Here is a 15,873-nt window from a genome sequence, read left to right as displayed (position 1 = left end):
ACTGTTATATTTTAGAAGAAAATGCATTTGAGGCTACATGAGAGAAGGGGAGAGGAAGACAATTAGTGCAAGAGTACTAGAAGCAGCTGTTTGTTTTGCCTTGTGGCTGCCAATATATACTCTTATCATTAAAGTGCATCTAGAGACAAGGTATTTTCTATGAAATTACTTCTCAAAACATGGATCTTTGTCTTTTTAAGGGGCTGCCCCACAGTGAGTTTATCTTCCTTTGTCACAATAGCTTTGCACTAGCCAAGAATACTGGATTCTCCCTATGCCTCCTCCTTCTTCCTTTCTAAAAATGAACTTTTCAGGGAAATATGGAATTCAGAGAAGTTTGAAGGAGAGCAGATGGCCAAGAGTGATCCAATAGGACGTAAAACTTCAGTTAGGTAGTTGCTTGGCAGGCAAGTAAAAGTGAGCCTGTGATGTTTCCATAGTGATGTTTTCACATGGTGCCTTCCTTTTGTCTTTTAAAAATCTAAGTGATTAAAAAAAAGAAAAGGGGTGTGTGGGGGGGGTAAAGTAAAATCAAGGGCTCTGCCAGAGACAGAGAGACCTGGGCTTATCTGTGATTTCTGCCTGAACAGTGATGCACTGTCCTCAGCTACAGTCACACACACCAACCTCTGTTGCTGTGGTGCTTGTCTTGCTGGATAAAGCAGGGACAGCTTCGGAAATTAAGATATGACTCAGAATGTAGTGTTCTAGGAGGGGCAATTGTTTGGGCACTGATTTTTGTGGTGTCAGGATTTCACATTTACCTGTGGAGGAAGGTTTGCCACGATGCTTCTCTAACCTTCAGAGCTTTCTCTACATGCAAGGAGGCAGTGAAATAAAAATTAATGTTTCCTGTGACTTTGATTCCTACTTTCTCCTTTCGGGTCTTAAAGGTAGCCATCACAGTCACATTAATTTGTGAGGATATGAACAATAGCCATTATCTGTGCAGCCACGTTGCGCAAGAGAAACAAGATTTGTAGGGAGAGGCAGTATCTTGTTAAGCCAAATGACAGTTGGAAAAAACCAGGCAAGCTTTTCAGCAACCAGCTGTAGGGACACTGAGTTCAAAAGCTTACCAGCTTTTTCCACACACTTAAAGTAAAATTAAGATGAGCAACTATGTACCACCTCCCTGCAAAACCTGCTTTTCTTGAAAAAAAAAAAAAGGACAAATTTGACTATTAGCTGGTTTTAGCAGGAAAAATGTTTGTTAGGAGACTGGACACATGGTAAACTCTGCTTCTAACTCCCCAGCAGAACCCTCGCTGCCTTTGTATAGATGTGTCAGCACATACACCAGCACTTTGTGAGACCCAACACAATTTTCCTCTCTCAAAAGCTTCCTAGCAAGGTGCTGAATGCAGCAGCTGGTTTCCTGACCTACTCACCTTCAAGCAGGGAGTCTCTGCTGAGGAGAAGCAGGTTCCTAGTGGGGGTGCTGTGGGACTGGGTGCTGTGGTTCATGTTACCTGGGTTTAAGTGTCCCAGCAGGAACTGCCCTGAGTGCTGTGGTACAAGCAAATGAAGTCAGTTTATCCTGAGAACAAAATAACCTGTCTGTCCTTCTGTGCTATGGCCTCACTCATACATTACTAAACCTGACTCTGGAGACAGCAAATGCTTCCTTTTTAAAGAAATTAATTTTCCTGCCCTCTGCAACTTCTTTGCAGTCATGCTGTGCAGCACTTGTACCAGCAGCAGCCTGAATGAATAATTCAAAATTATACCTCTTTAGTGCACTTCTAAAATATCTAAATGTGTTTATCCCGTCAGGGTGCTCCATCAGGATTCTTGAGCTGCCAGGGACAAGGGGGAGGGCTGGAAGCTCTCAGCCGTGGTAGCCACAAAACCGTGATTACTTACAACATGGGACACTTCAGAAGCATTTCCACCACAGGAAGAATCTGACAACCTGAGTGTGGGCAGCTGCAGCTCAGGGAGATTCAGCCTATGTGCCGAGTCCTTGCAGTGCTGCTCTGCCACTGAGGGCGTCGGGGAATGGCATTACAGTGGGCAAAGTGGAGTGGCTCAGACTCTGGCCCATCTTTACCGTAACACTGTGCCATGGATGCTTCCTCAGCACTCACTCACTTCAACATATTGTACTGAGTTTATTCTGTTCATTCCTGCGAGCCTTTGATCTTCTTTTATACTCTGTGGCAGAACTAGAGCACTCCCATTTGGAACCACTTGCCTGTTTATTTCAGGTTTCAGACCACCCTGGGGCAGCGCTGCTCAGCAGCCATCAGTACTTGCCTGTGTGCTGAGGCTGTACTTACAGACCCAACTCCAAGATACCTTTGTGTCTGATCCTGTGACAAGTTTAACCCTGCTGTACTAAGGCACATGCCTCCCCATTGATCTCACCCAGCGTATTTTCATTTTGTGCCCTCTTTTCTCTCCTGCTGCCTCCCAAAAGCAGCAGCAGCTGCACTGTCTAGCTGAGAAGCAGCAGCAGTGAGAAGCCTCTGTCCTCCTGCCTTTCTGCTGCTCCAGCTAGAATAGTGCCAGCTACCAAGAAGGAATAACCAACCAGGAGCCTAATGAAACAGCAATCTGGCATTAAGATGTGTATATAGTTGCCATTTGTTAAATTGACAGATGACATTTGGAACATGCAGCCCCTATTCATTTTTTGAAGCTAAATACTCTCTTGAAATAAAGTCTTTGCCATTAGTGTTAAAGCTGATTTGCAGCCCAGACAGGGCCAGCTGTGCTTTTACACATTTCTGGGCACAGGGTCATATTCCTAGCAGCTATAAGATTTTTTTTGCAATGAACTGGACAATTAATGAACAATAAACAATTACCTGATTTATTTTTTCCCTGCTACTTTTTCATGTAGAATTCCTCATACAAGGAAAAAAGCATAGTGTTTTGACAAACAGTTTTAATCAAATTTCATCATCTTAGTCCCACTCATCTACATTTTTATGTATCTACAAAAACAAGGCACCAAAGGAAAGTTCCAAACACCTTCGTCAGTAGTTCAAAATTTATTCATAAGGAACAAAAACAGCTTTCATAAAGGCAAATACCTCAGACATTATATTTTAGGAACATTTAAGAGTGTGAAGGGACTCAGCTCATCCAATTCAAAAGCATAGAAATCATGGTAAAGATGCAATATTCCTTTACACCTTCAAATTGCTGTCAACACTTTCATGATAACTTCCATTTCCAACTCCAGAAATACTCAGAAGAAATAGGTGCCCAAACTTTATCAAAGTTGTACTTTTCGACAAGTACTTTGCTGTTACCTCGTATGCTGCTTCATCAGTTTTATTGATAAAGGCCCAGATAAGTCATCTGACTTGTTCATTTAATGTCTTTTCAAAGTCATTCCATTTTAACACTAGGATGTCATTCCACTACTATGACTTCCACTTTTTTTCATATAAAAGAACAAGAATCAAGCCTTCCAATATGCAGAAAATCTGATAACTAAGATGGCTACTATTGACTGATGGGAGTGAAGCACCTTCCATGTGTGTATGCCAGGTCCATGAGTGTAGAATATAGCATAGCTTCGTCTCATGTCCCTTGAATGAGAACTAAGGTTGGGAAAGGGTAAAGTCTCTTGACAGGTGCTTTCTGGAGCAGCTAAGGCAAGAGAAGGTGAGAATGCAGCCAGCAACCCTCTCACTCTGATTTGCCAGGAGGTATGGATTTGCCAGGAGGCACAGCCCCATGGGAGCCACAAGAGGAGCAAGAGCCTGCAGAATGTTTGTCACAGAAACATTTTCTTTCTTAAAGTTAAAAAAAAATCTTAAATGATTTACATATGAATGGCTTCTAATGAGGACACACTAGCTCAGTTTTCCAGCAGACTTTCAACAAGGCCAAAATTAAGGATACAATTACATGGCAAAACACTAGACTGAGATCTTCATGGTTTTAGTGTCACCAGTGAAGTCAGCCACTGCTGGTGGGTGGGAAGCAGCTCTCTTTGGGGATGTTGAGCTGGTTGATTTTCTGATTACTTTAGAGAATTTTAAAAATAGCAAATTATAATAACAGGCCTATAAGACTCTGTGACAGCTTTCTGATTAATGTGAACCTCAAGTAATATGCTAAGTTCTTGTTCATAAGGTATGCTGTTCAGACATTTTCTAGATACTATTTTAACCTGTGTCTTCTGAGTCACATTAGTCAAAAGAATTGGCCTGTAATTTAATTATTGCAAATGGTGTATCAGTGACTTATTTCCTAGGAAAGAGATTTAAGAAAACCCAGTGCTGCAATTAATGCTGAAATGGAACCCTTTTGCTTTGGCCTTTTGAAAATTTTTCCATATGATCGGAGTCAAGTGAGACTGAAAGAGTTTAGAAAATTCTATTAGAAAGTCATCTTCACCCAGAGCATTCCCAGAGACCAGAGGTTTTATGACTCCTTTTTATTTCTTCCTCTGCTTTGGGACTACCTAACTGTTCCCTAATTTCCTGCAGAATTATAGGTATTTCCAATTTACTTCAGAGACCTTGAGTCTGTTCAGCTGTGCAAATGACTTAGATTAGTTAAAGATTTTGGAACTCAAAAGAGACGTCTTTATGGTCCACAGCATTTGTGGCTTATACAACAGATGACCATCACAGGAGTAACATAACACACTGTGCCTACTTTCCTTCTTGAACTGTATTACCAGCAGTTCACAGACCTTTTCTCATTTTCTATTTTTCAACTGTTTTCTAGGCAAAAGATTCTTCACTTTTGATTCCCATAGAAATGTAATTATGATTTGAGTCTTGTTAAGCAAAAGACCCTCACTCTATTGCTTCTCCATAACCATGCAGCTTGAAAATTTAGAACAAAAACACTTAGGACCTGAGCAGTAGTTTGGAAAGGTTTTTCAGTGCTGTTATGTCCAAAAGCACCATGAAGTGTAAAGCATAGCAAGTTCTCTGATCCACCTCTCCAACCTTCCACCTATACCACTGTGTTCCAACTTCACTGTGTGTCTTCTGGATACTTTGGGCTATCCACACTCTTCAGAGGCAGAGGAAGCCTTGCTGCACCTACTAGTGGGCTTAAATATATTCTGATCATGCCTGACTCATCCAGACAGGCTTAGACACTCACTGCAGGAACAAGCATGCCTGGACTTCTCCTTCCAGAGATCTCCAGAACATCGCCTGCAGCCATGCAGTGTAGGTGCCTTAAGCTGTGCAGATGGCACATAAAGTTTGAACATGAATGAACTCGAGACCCCCCTTACAGACAGCTGAGCTGTACTGTGTGTGAAGACTCTGCCACTTAGCGACTTGGCTGGACTGGGCTACCATTGCCTTAACTTTTTTCAGTTGGTGCCCTCCAGGGATACTATTTTATGCAATCCATGAAATATCCAAGTGATATTTCTTTTTGGCCTGTATGTCGTGTTTCTCTTCTCCCTTACAGAAATAGAAGGGAATAAGAAAAAAAATGACAGAATGGAAGAATTCAAATAAGCACAAAAGATAGGGCAAGCCAGTGTCACAAATGCAAAATGCTAATATGCAACATCACTGAAGCATTGATCCTGTGGAATGTGTAAGACACACATGGGAGTCTGTTTTATGTATAAGGAAAGAAAACAATCATGTTTCCAATAGACTTATTTTCTAACTTTCTTTTGCTAAAAACATGTTTGTTTTTAAATGAATTACTTTGGGAAAAGGCAAGAGAAATGTGTGCAGTGGAGCTGGAGGAAAAATAAATAATAGTTAAAAAAAAAAAAAAGAGCCATGCACCTACGGAACATGGTGGAGATGAGGTTCCTGCTCTTCAGCTTTTTCTGGAGGCTGAAGGAGAACAAATGGACTGAACTGGTTCTTCCCTTCATAGCTAATTGCACCAGAAGATCTGCACTCTTTGTCCTTAAAGTACAGAGCAAGACATAAGGAGATGCAAACATAATGAGCCACACAATCTACATACACCAGGATTCTTACCTGATCTTTAAAGCTTGCTGTATTTGGGAGACTGGAAGTCTGGCATTCCAGAGCTTGGGATTGGACCAGAGGCTATCTTTCTGCTGGGGAAGAACTAGCTGTTAAAAACTATTTCAAGTAGACTCTTCTCTCCATCATTTCTAGACACTGCCTAGAAAACAGAGAACTTGTGCTGACAAGTCGCTTCACTATTCCAGGTGGACTCATAGTAGGAAACCCCAGCAGCTATAAAAATCCCTTCCCTCTGCCCACCCTCACCTGCTCTCTACCCCCAGGCCTGCTGGCTCAGCATATTTACATCCCACAAGAGTCAGACGTATTTAATGGCACCCCCAGCTCCCTCCAGTGAGTGTACAGTATCCAAGCTGGGCTTTGGTGGTCACACTGCACTTGTTCTGCTCTGCATACCCAAGCTCAGAGCCTCACAGGTTCTGATCTCCTTGTGTGTGTTTAGTTCTAAGAGCAATTCAGACTTGTGCTTGACTGATAGAGCAGACATACCTTTTGTTGCCAGGATATGTATTTTCAGTGTGTCTTACCTGGTCACACTTTTCAGGCCAGGCTGTTGCTGTGTTGCAGTGTAATAAGCAAAGGCAGATGATCCAGTTCTCAGCGTCTTTGCCTGAAGAGATATAAATCACATTGTTGGTATGATTTCTTCACATGTTGTGTCATTTGCAGAACAATTAAGTGCGTATTACTGAAGGATTAATAAGTGAGCCAAGGCTACAGAACATAATGCCACTTCACAGCAAGAGATGACAATGCAGTTCTTTTAATACTGTAATATTATTTCATGTAAAACCAGCAGATGTAAAATCAATTCCATGCTAAATCGTGTTTTCCCCTTCAGTCCTCTTAAAACAAACAAAAAGTGGAAAGGATATCAACAGCCCATAAATAATCTCTAAATAATGTGTTACAGACTGATGGTAAGTGGCACCCTCACAAACCCATGTCAATATTAAAAAACCTCATATGTGTACGTTATATAGACTATCAATTATAACAGCTGAAAGTAAAAGAAGAAGTAATGAATATACACCTACTTTACTATTCATTACATTTCATCCTTGTGAGAAAATGCTATTCTTATTCCAAGTTATAGACCTTATAAAGTTAACACAAAAACTCCATATGCTTTAGCCACATCACAGTCTAAATATCTACATCCAAAACATGCACAATTATGCATGAGTGTATTATAAACTATACATAAATGAGTAAAAGCTGCTAGTTTTAGGGCTTTTCTCAGTGGAATTCTAGTTGTCATACTTTGGTGGATAAATTGATAGATTAATCATCACAAAATTGCCCTTCTTTCAATAATGATGAGTCTCTGGGGTGTGATTTTGGACAGTATTTATAATCTTGGACAGTTTGGCATTAAGATCAGCAGGACGTAGAGTAGGTACAATACCAGTCAGACAGTTCAAAGGTTTTGACTTTTGGCTATCTTTTCCATAATTGCTTGAGGGGCAAAGGGTGCTGGCCCCTTCCAGCTCCCAGAGTGGTATCACCAAGAGCCCATCTCTGTAGCAACCACTGACTCTGGCAGGCCTTGCTTGAGAGACCTGAACATCTGTGTAACATCTTTGTTGATGACATGGAGAATGGGATCAAGTGCACCCTCAGCAAGTTTGCCAATGACACCAAGTTGAGCAGTGCAGTTGACACGTTGGGGGGAAGGGTTGCCATCCAGAGGGACCTTGAAAGGCTTGAGAGGTGGGTCTGTGCAAACCTCATGAAGTTCAACAAGACCAAGTGCAAAGTCCTGTACCTGGATCAGGGCAATCCCAAGCACAATTACAGGTTGAGCAGAGAATGGATTGAGAGCAGCCCTGAGGAGTAGGACTTAAGGCTGTTGCTGGATGAGAAGCTCGACATGACCCAGCAATGTGCCCTTGCAGCCCGGAAAGTCAGTTGTGTCCTGGGCTGCATCAAAAGGAGTGTGGCCAGCAAGCTGAGGAAGGTGATTCTCCCCTCTTCTATGCTCTTGTGAGACCTCACGTGGGGCCTCCAACATAAGCAGGACATTGACCTTTTGGAGTGAGTCCAGAGGAGGGCCATGAAGAGAAGGATCATCATAGAGCTGGGCATTTCTCCTGTAAAAACAGGATGAGAGAATTGGGGTTGTTCAGCTGGAGAAGAGAAGGCTCTGAGGACACCTTACAACAGCCTTCCAGTACCTAAAGGGAGCTTACAAGACTGTTGGAGAAGGACATTTCAGAAGAGCATATACTGATAGGACAATGGGGAATGGCTTAGGGTAGGTATAGATTAGATAATAGGATGAAATTCTTTACTGTGAGGGTGGTGAGCTACTGGAACGGGTTGTCCAGAGAAGCTGTGGATGCCCCATCCCTGAAAGTGTTCAAGGCCAAGCTGGATGGGGCTCTAAGCAATGTGATGTAGCAGAAGGTATCCCTACCCATGGTAGTGGGGTTGGAAATAGATGATCTTAAACATTCCTTGCAACCCAATCCATTCTATGATTCTGTGAAAACACCCTCCCTCTCCTGGCAGAGCATGTTGCTCCCACCCTCTGTGGAAAACACTTGGCTGCTGCTAGCACAACAATTATACTGCAGGAAAATCCAGTTCCAAATAATTTAGTCTTTATTTACTCAGAAGAAAACATAAAAAAACCTGAAAGGTGAAGGCTAATGAGATACAGGCATGGAAATTATTTTACAGTAGTAAAATACTTTGCATGTTTCTAAGGGCACAACATTATACACAGGTCCACAGAGAGTCCTCCGGAGCAAGAATTCCTGAGGACTTTGCATCCATTCACATAGCTACATAATGGGAAAGATGCTGCTCCATCATCCTGTCCCATCACACTAAGAATGCAGGGTACAAGCTAATTGAAAGGACTAGTCACAATAATGGTGTTGTAGTTTGGGATTATTATGTAAATTCTCTCCCCTGCCACTAACTGCCCATGCCAGCAGTTAACAAAAGAAGTAGTTAACTGCTGATCACTTGGATGGGGGCAGGTTTGTCTCTTTTGTTTTTGGGGACATCTTTTTTTTCTTAGCTCAGTGGAAGACGGGAGCGGTGGCTTCCAAGGAGGGAAGCTGCTCTGCTGGCACTGCTGGGGCTTCTGTCTGAGACGCTGTTTTTCTCCTCGCTGTGGCTGTTTCTCCTGGTTCCTGCATCTGGGATCCCGGCCTCTGTTCCAGCCTCACCACCGCCTGCACCTTCACGGCCTGCCCACCCCGGCTGAGGCAGTGACCTGGGAGAGAGAAGTTTGCAGCTGTTTTTTGCAGCACACGTGGTGGTTCCCTATTTTCAGCTTTCTTTCTCCTTCATCTGGGACAAGAGACACAGAGTTTCATCTGAGAGCTTATCACTCGTCTGTCTCACTGGAGAGGGATTGGAAACTCACTTTGCAGCCAGCCAGGCTGTGACATTGACACTGCTTAAGTATAACTTTCCTCCCAGAGGAAAACCTGCTGGGTTTTGTTGTTTTTTTTTTTCTTTTCTCTTGTAGTGTTGGGGAAGCGGTTTGCACTAGTCTGTTTATATATAGCAGTTAAGAACAGTTATCTTCTTGTATTAAATTCCTTTTTTCTTAAATTTGATAAAGAGTGGCGTGATTATTGTGGAGAAGGCCCCCTCCCCCGCTTGTGGGTAAACATTTTGGTTTTTTTCCCCTCAAACCAAGACAAATGGCAACAGGGGAAAGCAATCAAAGAAGCAGAGAAAACAAATAAGTGCCTTTCCTTTCCATGTATATGCAAAATGGGTTTTTAACCTAGAGTTGAAACTACTCCATATTCCATCTCTGTGGTCCCATTATTTATCTATTTATCTAGTTCACATATATGCAATGTTTCTCATTTGTTTTTTTGAATTAGTATCTTCATATATAAATACGCTAAATACACTGTGTAACTGGAAAAACACAGTGGGGAATAAGAGTGCTTGCCACGTTGTACCAGGAGCATAGATCAGGCTCCTGGTAACATGGAGACTTTTGCTATTCATTGCGATAACACCTAGGAAAAGAATGATGCAATACAGAGCTTCAGGCCTTGCCTCTGTCACAGACTCTCTAAGATAGGGTGAGAGCACTCAGTGTCTTCATTGGCTCCACTAAATTACAGCACACTCAGTAATACATCAACTGAGGGGTTTGAGGCTAAACTCTCATAAACCAAATTTGATTCCTTCCATCATGTCTCTCATTAAGTGTAAAGTTCCTCCAGGGAAAGGCAGCTGATTAAACAGATTCCTCAGTGACATAATGAATTTACAAAAGCCTTCAAATTTTGCTGGGGATGTTTGTGGAAAGATATCTTCAGCCACCAAGGGCAAAGTCTACTGAGAGGAAGAATCACTTAATTTCCTCTGCCTCAGGGCCTGACAAACATTCCCCATTGACCCTGGAGACTAAGAGGAGATCCATGTTGAGCACTGGAAGGGAGAGAAGTGGTAGGGATGCAGCTATCTATCCATCCATCCACCCATCCCACCAGCATAGCAGTCCACTGTGCCCACACTGAAGCATGTGGGTCACAGCCTCCTTGCTTTCCTTGGCAGTTGTAGCCCAGCCCAGCTCAGCCAATTTCCCCACAGCAAAGCTCTCCAAGACAAGCTCTGGTAGCAGAGAGGTATTGCCTCTCAGCACAGGAAAGAAGTATGAGGCTTTTTCCAGCATTCAGGTCCTGTTTTTAATGTGACTCAGCTCTGCAGAGTCCATAAGGATGACACGGGTTGTGCTTTATTAGCAGTTAGGTTAATGTTTGGAAATAACAAGACTGATGGTTTTATCAGTTTAATCATTTGGTGCTGCCAAGAACAACCATAAGCACAGCCCAATGGTGCATGAAGAGAGTACAGGCTGACATTAGTTTCCCACCACTAAAATGCAAACATTAGCATACAAGTTGTGTAGCAGGCTGGCAAGGGCAGGCAGCCAGATCACTGCTATTGGAGTGACTCAATGATTGTAATTTTTCTTCATGGAGATTTTCAACCTTCCTGTAATGGAAGGAAATAGGGATGGATGAGGTGGGCTAATTTCAAATTTTGGCAGTTCCTTTGTGTTTGCCCAGCCTTTCCATTGCCCTCAGCTGAACTAGGCTGCAGAGCTAAGGACTGAAAGACTCCTCTAGTTTTTCCCTAGTATTTTTTCACTTGTACGTGAGTCTTCCCTCTCTTTTTTTTCTGAATCTCCTCTTCTCAGGTACATTCTTTAGCAAACAGTGACTGCAATGCAGATTCACCACATGTAACCAGATAATGTTGCTGAACTGCCACATGCAGCCAGCAGCAGCAGTAGCAATTTATTACCAAAAAGCAATTGGATGGCTGGATCATGCGGTCAGCTGGCACCCAGACAACAGTAGATGTGGCAGATGCCATCAGTGCAAAGAGCAGAGTAAGAGCCAACAGCAGTCAACAGACACAGGGATGTTGCCTTAACAGACAATAGCAACCTCAGCTAGTGCTTATCATCATTTATCCCTAGGTAAGTGCAACTGTTACATCCACTGATCCTTTGAAACTTATGCAGAGCAAAGTTTGGCGAATTTTGGCTGAGTTACTCAGAACTCCTCTCTTTCTGTACACAGAGTCAAGGGGCGGAAAAGCCACTGAAACAATCTCAGTGGAGCCGCACTCCAAGCAAAGCTTCCTTGGATGTGCAAACACATGCCTACCCACTTCTGGGAAGGTGTGTGGCTGTATCCGGAATGGTTTGGCCAGTGCAACAACTCCAATGAGCAAATGCTGCATTGTTGAAAGAGCACTGCAAAGCTTATGATCAGACATATGACATGTGTTTTGCAAAAACTTCTTAGCTGCCACACAGGTGAGCTGTCACATAGGGGCCTGGCTAGCCACATCAAAAGACACAACACTACTTCAGGGCTGCCAGACCTCAAACACAATAACTTCAGACTCTTAAGGCTTCCACAATTGCCCTGCATCTAATTTCTTTCTCCTGTTTGCATTCTGTTGGTATCCATTCTTTCCAGTCAAAAGGGCAGTAGCAAACCAATATTCTTGACCACCTCTTATGTTTGCAGATGCTGTCAGGAGCTGCCCATGGCTTTAGCATGTCAGACCAACACTTTAAATCCTTTTTCCTGTGCCAGAGCTATGCTGTTTGCCCGTACAAAAATAAGCAGAGTCTGAGCTCTGCCTACTCTCACTGCCTTTCCTCAAATACTTACCAGAAAAATAGCTGGGACACAACTCCTACACACTGCCCAAGATCCAGACTCAAGCAGTCCTAAAACAGGCTTTTTCTTTCCCAAGTCTATGCTAGAACTAGTAAAAATTTAACACTTGCAAGATCTTAACACCTTTAGAGCAGAGGAGGTAGGGGTAGGAAATCCACACAAATGAGAACACACCCCAAAAATGCTGCCACTTCCATAACTAACAGAATTCCACAATGCTAAGCTAAACCAAAAATAGAATAAAAAGGTCTTATCACCACCTTTCTAACCCTAACCTCAAGGCCACCTCTACTCCACAACTACATAGTTTCCCTCCAGGTTCACATTTTCAGCCTTGCCATCTTAATGAGAAACTTTTGCCAGCTGGATCCAGCTCCCAAAGCAATATCTGTAATGAGGACAGGCACCTGGGGACCTACCTGTCTGCCTCAGGAGAAGAATTTGCTTTGACTTTCCAATCCCCCACACTGCAGAGTCCTTTGAGGCTGTGATAAGGGAATGCCAGACCACCTGGCAGCAAGAGCAGATGAAGAGGGAGAGGACTAAAGAGGAGTTGAGATGTGGGTGGTAACAAGGTTGGAGCAAAGGATTAGAATAATAGAATTCTTTATGTCAGAAAAGACCTCTGAGGTCATCAAATTAACACAATACTGCCATGTCCACTGCTAAACCATGTCCCCAAGTGCCACATCTAAAGGTCTTTTAAATACCTCCAGGGATGGGGTCTCAACCATTTCCTTTGGCAGTCTGTCCCAGTGAAGAATCCCTTCTTAGTGAAGAATTTTTTTCCTAATATCCAATTTAAAACTCTCCTGGTGTGACTTGAGGCTATACCCTCTCCTCTTGTTCTTACCTCTTTTACCGGGAAGAAGAGAACCCTCACCTGGCTACAACCTTCTTTCAGATAGTTGTAGAGGGTGATAAGATCTCCCCTGAGCCTCCTCTTCTCCATGCTAAACATTCCCAGCTCCCTCTGCCACTCCTTGTAGGGCCCTTCACTAGCTCTGTTGTACATCTCTAGATCCACTCCAGCACCTCAATGCCTCTTGTCATGAGGGGCTCAGAACTGAGCAAAGTATTTGAGGTATGACTTTGCCAATGCTGAGTACAGGGAAAGAATCACTTCCCTGGTCTTGCTGGCCACACTATTGCTGATACAGGCCAGGATGACACTGGTCTTCTTGGCCACCTGGGCACACTGATGGCTCATTTTCATCTGGTTGTTGAACAGAACTCCCAAGTCCTTTTCCACTGGGCCACTCTCCAGCCACTCTTTCCCGAGCCTGTAGCACTGCACGGGGTTGTTACAACACAAATGCAGGACCCAGTACTTGTTCTTGTTGAACTTCATACAACTGGGCTCAGCCCAATGATCCAGCCTGTCCAGATACCTCTGTAGAGTCTTCCTGCCCTCCAGCAGATCAACACTCCCACCTAACTTGGTGTCTCAATCTCCCATCGAGATCATTGATGTAGATATTAAACTGGCTACAGTGCTGATCTCTGGGGAACACCCCTCATGACCAGCCACCAGCTGGATGTAACTCCATTCAACATCATTGTCTGGGCCCAGCCATTCAGCCAGTTTTTTACCGTCCAAGCGAAAAGCAATCAGCTTCTCCAGGAGAATGCTGTAAGAAATGGTGTCATAGGCTTTACCAAAGACCAGGTAGACTGTATCCACAGCTTTTCCCTCATCCACCAAGTGGATCACCTTGTCATAGATGGAGATCAGGTTGGCCAGGCAGGACCTGTCTTTCATAAAGCCACCCTGGCTGGACCTGATTTTCCAGTTGTCCTGTATGTGCTGTGTGATGGCACTCAAAATGATCTGCTCCATAACCTTCTCCAGCCCCAAGGTCAGGCTAACATATCTGTAGTTTGCAGATACTCCTTTATTTCCTTCTTGCAGAGGAGCATCATTTGGTAACCTTCAGTCTACTTGGATCTCCCCAGTGAGTCAGGACTGCTGGTAAGTGATGGAAAGTGGCTCGGTGGGTACTTTTACCAGCTCCCTCAGTACCCTTGGTGCATCCCATCCTGCCCCAGAAATGTGTATGTCTAAGTAGTGTTGTAGATCACTGACCATTTCCCTGTGAATTATGAGGGTTTCATTCTGCTTCCCATCCCTGTCTTCCAGTCAGAGCACTGGGTATCTTGAGAACAACTGCTCTTACTATTAAAAGCTGAGGCTAAGATGACATTAAGTACTTCAATCTTTTCCTTGTCCTTTGTCACTATGTTTGCCCCCACATCCAATAAAGGATGGAGATTCTTCTCAGCTGTCCTGTTGTTGATGATGTATTTATAGAAACACTTTTTATTGTCTTTTATGGCAGTACTCAGAGTAAGTCTGAGTTGGGCTAAAGCCCGTCTAATTTTCTCCCTGTATAATCTTATAGCACCCTTGTAATCCTCCTGAGTTGCCTGTCCCTTCTTCAAAAGGTCATAAACTCTCTTTTTTCCCTGAAATCAAGCCAAAGCTCTCTGTTCAGCCAGGCTGGTCTTCTTCACCCTGCAGTCCATCTTTCAGCACATTGGGACAGCCTACTCCTCTGCCTTTAGGATTTCCTTCCTGAAGAATGTCCAGCCTTCCAAGACTCCTTTCCCCTTCAGGACTGACTCCCAAGGGACTCTACCAATGAGTCTCCTAGACAGGACAAAGTCTGCCATCTAGAAGTCCAGTGCTTTGTTGACCTTTCCCCTGATTCTTACCCATAAACATTCAACCCTATTGTCACCATCATTAAGCTTCAGACAATTAAAACACTCCCTAACATATATTGGTACCCCACTGTCTATCCTTCCTTGCCTGTTCCTTCTGATCAGCACCCTCAGACGTGAGAATCCAGCTTTGATCCCAAGCCTGAAAAGAGGGCGCAGGGTGGTGGTGCCTTTTCAGAAAGACTGCCTTTTTAGTTCATAGTTTTGTTTCTTTATTATACCTTCCTCTGCCGCCTCCCCCCCCCCCCATCCCCCCCCCTCTTTTTCTGGTTGTATTTCAGTTACAGCTAGTTAGGAAGAGAAATCATGAAGTAACTGTTCAGTCAAAGCCCAACTTTAAAAATACATTTTCTAAATATGCACTGTTCACTGTTGTCCTCAGTAATTTCACTGGCAGAAATAAGAACTGCAAAAGCGGATCTTGTCAGTCATTCTTAAGCCTTCCTTATTCTGGAAACAATCATCTGCTGTTTCAAACATTTTTTACAAGGGGCATAGTGTGCTTAATAAGATGCACACACCTGCAGTCTCAACCTCTTTTGATTTTCTGGTAAAAAATTACTTGTGGGGATTACATATGTGCATGGGAAAGATAAGAGATCCTTCCAGGTGGCACCGGAAAACCCATCCTGGCTTATATTCTATATTTTTCTGTAAATACACTGCATGAATGTGTACATTGGTATGTACTTTCCATCCTGCAGACACCTACTGGCACAGCTCTGAGTGCCTGCCTCATGGAATCCAAAGGACAAGTGTGTGCTTGTGTGCCAGGAAGGTACCACATCACACAGCACCTTGCAACTGTGAGAAGTGGAAGGCACACGTGTTTGCTCTCTAACAGGTCACTTTGACTCTGTGGAACATGGTGGGGCCAATATGGATGAGATTTTGCTATTTGCTATTTCCAGGGTCAGTTCTTTTCTTTAGGAAGCACATCTGCAGATTAGGGTTTATTCATACATGGTCATCACTTCCATGTTGTGACACAGACCCTATGTTGTGCAGTGCTCACTCAT

Source organism: Pithys albifrons, chromosome 2 (assembly GCF_047495875.1).
Source record: "Pithys albifrons albifrons isolate INPA30051 chromosome 2, PitAlb_v1, whole genome shotgun sequence".
Classification (NCBI taxonomy): domain Eukaryota; kingdom Metazoa; phylum Chordata; class Aves; order Passeriformes; family Thamnophilidae; genus Pithys; species Pithys albifrons.
This window is presented reverse-complemented; position numbering follows the sequence as displayed.